Raw genomic sequence first — 5,577 nt, 5'->3', positions numbered from 1 at the left:
TTCTCTAAGATTGTAAGTTGCAAAATGGGTTTTCACCTGCACTGGTAAAGGAAGCTTCTACACTGGGAGTTTCCTGTATCACTGAAATCACAAGTCTGATCTACCAAAAAAGGTAAAATCCTGATATCACCTTACTCCCTGGTCTTCTCACCATGTTCTTTTCTGCCCTCCCATAGCTCCTTCTCCTCCATTACCTAGTCCCAAAGCCAAACTAGTTAAGGAACAAAGAGAAATCCTGTTTCTGACACATATGATTTACATTTGTTTCATCCTCACCAGAGCTTCCTAGTACAATGGGTTTCTTGTTTTCAATTTAAATTTTTTTTTGCTTTTGTACCTGTGACCTTACTTGAAATAGCGTAAAGTAGGGGGAAAAGTACAGAATCTGGCTCCAGACCTTGATTCCAGCTCCAGTTCTGCCACTTAGCATGTAACCTTAAAATGTGGGGAAAGGGGGAAGAATTATTGAGAAAATTAAGATCATTCACTGAGAGTTTCCTTTTCTTTCCTTTTCCAAATCCACTAATATTCCCAGTCTCTCCTCCTTTACTGTAGTCTCTGAGGAACAACATCATCTTTCTCCTCCACAAGGCCAACCCTTCTACAAGTACCCTTGATCTTGTCCCCTCCCATCTTCTCCAGCAGACTGTCCCTCTGTCATCTGCCCCCCACACCCTTTTCTAATCTTCAGTCTTTCCCTACGTATTGATACTTTTCCTGTTGCCAATAAGCACACTCACATCTCCTACAGACTTAAGAACAAAAACAAAAACCCCTCAAGAGACCCAACCCTCCCCTCAAAATAGTGTTTTCTTAAAAAAAAAAAAAATCTGTCTTCCATGATTGCCTCCACTTCCTCTTCCTCAATTCTTTATAATCTGGTTTCTGATCTTATCACTCAACTACAGATGCTCTCTTCAAAGTTATCAATGATTTCTTAATTGCCAAACCCAATAGCCTTAATTCTCATTTTTTCTTAACTTTCACAGAATTTTTTAAACTGTCCATCACCTTCTCCTAGATCAGGGGTGGGAAATATGTAGCCTTGAGGCCATAGGTGTCCCTCTAGGTCCTCAGGTGTGGCCCTTTGACTGAATCCAAATTTCACAGAATCCCCTTAATAAAAGGATTTGTTCTGTAAAACTTGGACTCAAAGGACTGTACTTGAGGACCTAGAGGGACACCTGTGTCCTTGAGGTCACAGATTCCTCAGCCCTGGTCTAAATACTTTCCGTGTTTTTATAACACTGTTCTCTGTTGGTTCTTCTTTTCCTGTCTGACTGCTTATCCTCAATCTCTTTGGCTCTTATTATCCATGTTATAGTCCCTGACTATGGGTGTACCCCAAGTCTCTCTCTCTTGGGCCCTCTTCTCTGTTCTTTCTATATTCTTAATGTGATCTCATCAGCTTCTATGAGTTCAACTATGTCCATAAAGATGATTCCCTCAATACAACTCTAGTTTCTGTCCTGGAGCTCCAGTCTCACATCACCAATTGTCTACAGCATACTTTAAACTGGAAATCCCCTAGGTATCTCAAACCCAACGTGTCCATAATATGGCTCATCTTTCTTCCCTAAAACTATCCCTCTTCTGAAGTTCCCTATTTCTGTCAAGGACACCACTATCTTTCCAGGAACCCAAGTTCACAAGCTCAGTTTAACCCAGGGCTTCTTAAATTTTTTCCACTTGAGACTCCTTCAGTGCTTCTTAACTGTGGGTCTTGACTCCGTATGGGGTCACAGCTTAAGAAGCGCTGGACTGAGTGTCCATCTTCCCACATGTGCAACTAGTTGCCAAATCTTCTCTAACTTTTCACACCTGCCTCCTCACTTTGCATACACCTACGACAGGCTCTCATTACATCGGTATGGATTACTGCAGTAGCCTCCTAATTAGGATCTCTGTCCCCAGTCTCTCCACTCTCTAGCCAACCCTTCACAAGGCTGTGAAAGTGACTTTCCTACAGTGCAGGTCTGGCCATGGTGCTCCCTAAACCTGTGGCTTCCTACAACTCAAACTACTTTTCCAGCCTCCTTAGGTATTTCTCCCCTCCATTTACTCTACTGTCTAATCTAACCGGACCCCTTGCTGTTACTTGGACACAACGCTGTCTCCCATGCCTGGAATGCGCTCTTTGCTCCCCTCCATCTCTTGGAATTCCTGGCTTCCTTCTCGACCCAGTTCAAGTGCCATCTTCTGGATCAGAGCTTTCACGGTCCTCTCAGCTATTACGCTTCTCCCCTCCACCAAGTTATTTTGTCGGGTATATATTTATATGGGTGCATGTTTTCTACCCCACCTGAATTCCTCTGAGGGCAGAGTGTAATGTTTCCAGTGTCTAAGTACTGCTTATACAGTGGGCGCTCAAAAAATGTTTGTCGATTGATCAGAGAGTTTTCAAGATCCCTTCCAACTCTAAATCCTATGAGCCTGATGTACCTAACATCGTGGAGGATATAAATCACATACGGGGGTCACTGAATGGGACATTATGCTAGCCGTGCTACTACCAAGTCAAGAGGCGTTTGGAGGAAGAAGAGCTCAGGGTGGGCTGGGATACCTACAGAAGGTTTTCTGGAGAAATAAGATGAGCCGAAGAGTCAACAGGAACTGAAAAAACGTGGGAAGGAGAATACTTCAGTTAGGTACTGAGGGTTTGGGTGGGAGAAGGATCTGAATGGGAAAATTTGGAATGGGGTAGGGTCAGATAACGGAAGGTCTAAGGATGATGAAGCCAGGCACCCTTCTTCCTGGTCAGGGTGGTCATGATCCCACTCTTTCCCTGGTCCTCTCACCTCATCATCATAACGCTGTTTCTCATGGAAATAATTATCAGAGAAACAAACTCCTAAAAATCTCTGTTTCTTGGTTTCATGAAGATTCATGCTTAGCATGGTGCAGTGGGAAGAACAATGGACATCTAGGTTCATATTTTCACCTTTTACCAACTGTATGAGCTCAAAGAATCCTGATCTCTTGGAGCCTAGGTTTTCTAATTCATAGAATAATGGTACCACTACTGACGCTCTCATAGGGATGTTGAAGGAACAAATGAGCCAGTGCATGTTAAGTACTTTGTAACCATAAGAAGTTACATTGTGAATAATCATTATTCTCTTCTCCCACTTCCTCAGGGTGATCTCATAGCAAGTAAATAAAACAACCAACCTGAAGCCAGAATGAGTTTTTCCAGTCTTCACCAGAAGAGCTCGGGAAGAACGACAAGTCCTGACAAACCATTTTTCTCTGACATTTTGAGCCAAAAACATCCACATGATTGTAGGAGTTTTTGAGTGTCAAAGCATAACATTTTAATCTAATCATTTTTAATCAAATGTGCAAAAAGCTATAAGTATGCCTTGGCAACATGTACTATTTTGCATTTCTGTCACTGTTTTCTCAATAAATGACCTCATTTCTTTGCAAAAAGAAAGTGACTCATTTTCCTTAATTCTCTAAAAATAGAGGATTTCATTCTATAGCTAACTATTAATAAAGCATTGGCTGTTTGGGACATGAGTAATTAGCCACACTGACTTAACTTGACCACTTAATGTGCATCATCGCATAGGAAATGGAACAAGCCATTGACCTGCTGAACAAGTACAGGATAAGGGAAGTCTTATAAGACCATTCATATGCAAGAGACAGCCAGCTCAATATAAGTCAATAGCGTGGCAGAGTAACCAAACATTACATTAATGATGTTCTGGGCTTCATTGATGGAAGTTTAATTTTCAGAATGAATGAGATGATAGTCCTACTGGGTTCTGCCCTGATCAAACCACACTTGAATAAAAATATTTAATTCTCAGTACCATGTTTTAGGAGGCATACTGATAAGGTGGTGGGTGATCAGGAGGGAAGAGAATTTGTAAGTATGTCATATGAGTTTAACCAGAAAAGAAGACTAAGTGGGGATGCATAAGATTGAATTACTTAAAGGATTATCATGTGGGAAAGGGATCAGATTTATTCTTGGTCTCAGAGGGTAGAACTAGGTCTAATGGGAGTGGGGGTGTGAAAGGTAAAGTCAAACACATTTTATTTCAAAATAAAAAATTCCTCAAAAATTAGAGGTATCTTATGGGGTGCTCAGAAAACCTGAACTTTCTCCAGTTCTTAAAAAAGACAATCCAGGAGTGAATTTTTGGAGACTGAAAAAGTTTGCCCCATTCTTTTGCCAGTAAACCTGTGAAACCAAAAAGCACCTGCAGCCACTCGAGTTCCCCAGCATCCCAGAGAAATGAGTGAAGTAGGCATATGCTTCCAGATAGGGCTTCCCTTATGCAGCAGAAGGTGTGCCTGGGTCCAGGGCCTCAAACCCCTGGGCAGAGAGCTTGAGAAGGTCAGGCTCAAAAAGCACCTCCAAGCCTTCCTAGGTGCTTAGAGAGTGACCCCTGACTTCAGGGTGAAAAAGATGTATCATCTGAACTTGACAGGAAGAAGAGTCAGGCAGGTCAATACCAGGCCACCAATATGACAGGTATTGGGACCCCAAGAATGCCAAGGCAGAGTTTCCTGGAATGAATTCACACACTCAGGCGTTTTCCTAGTCAAGTGGCAAAAAATTTACTGTAACGCTTTAGCAAAGGGCAAGAGTCCTTATAGGAACCCTGCAGGAGACTGAGGATAGTGCTAGGGTTCATACAGAAAAGGGATATGGGAAAGTAATGCCAGGGATAAAAACTAGGTAACCTAAGGGTCCAGGTGTCTTTGGAAGCTATGGATGTGAAAATGTAGGGATTATACCAGACACTGAGGGAGTCATCAGAGACATGGACCTTGGGAATCTGGTGGGAAGAAGAGTCCCTGGACCAGCCAGGACAAAAGTCCTTGGGCCAGTCACCCATCTGTCTGTTTTGATAAGAAAATGTGCTCTGCAACAAGAGAAAATTTTCTCAAAGGACAGGGACCTACAGAGAAATTGGGAGGTTTCCAAAGACATGATCTTAGGGGCTGGGGCCTGAGCACCCCATCAGTATCCAAAAATATAATGGGCTTCCTCTGGAAGCAATGAATTCCCCATCACTAGAGGTATTAAAACAGAAATTGGACACTTGCTAGGAATACTGTAGGTGTTTATGCTCCAGGTTCTTAGGAGTTAGATTAAATTATCTCAAAAGTTCCCTTCAACTTTTAACTGTACACTCAGTGGTTAATCTGAGGTGGGGGGGGAAGGAGGGAGGGAAGGAGGGAGGGAGGGAGGGAGAGAGAGAGACAGAGAGAGAAGGGGAGAAGTGTTATGTACCAGGCACTGTGCTAAGCGCTGGGGATACAAATGCAAGGCAGTCCTTCCTTTAAAGAGTATACATTCAATCAAGAGAAGTCAACACATAAAGGGAGGTTGGAAAGGGCACACTGGGGTGGGATGGGGAGAGGGAAATGTAATATTTGTGGCAGCATGGGGTGCCATGCAAGATGAGGTGAAAGATTATCTGTTAACCCATCTATCACCTATCAACTAAATTAGAAAACTGATTGATGTTGAGGAGACAAAAAAAGCAGCTGACTGAATTTCACAGAGTTCCCAAAAACCTAACCAAAGAAAAATTACATGAGAAAAAAGAGAAA

This window comes from Trichosurus vulpecula, chromosome 3 (assembly GCF_011100635.1).
Source record: "Trichosurus vulpecula isolate mTriVul1 chromosome 3, mTriVul1.pri, whole genome shotgun sequence".
NCBI classification, from domain to species: Eukaryota; Metazoa; Chordata; class Mammalia; order Diprotodontia; family Phalangeridae; genus Trichosurus; species Trichosurus vulpecula.
The sequence above is the reverse complement of the archived record's forward strand: the minus strand, read 5'-3'. Positions refer to the sequence as shown.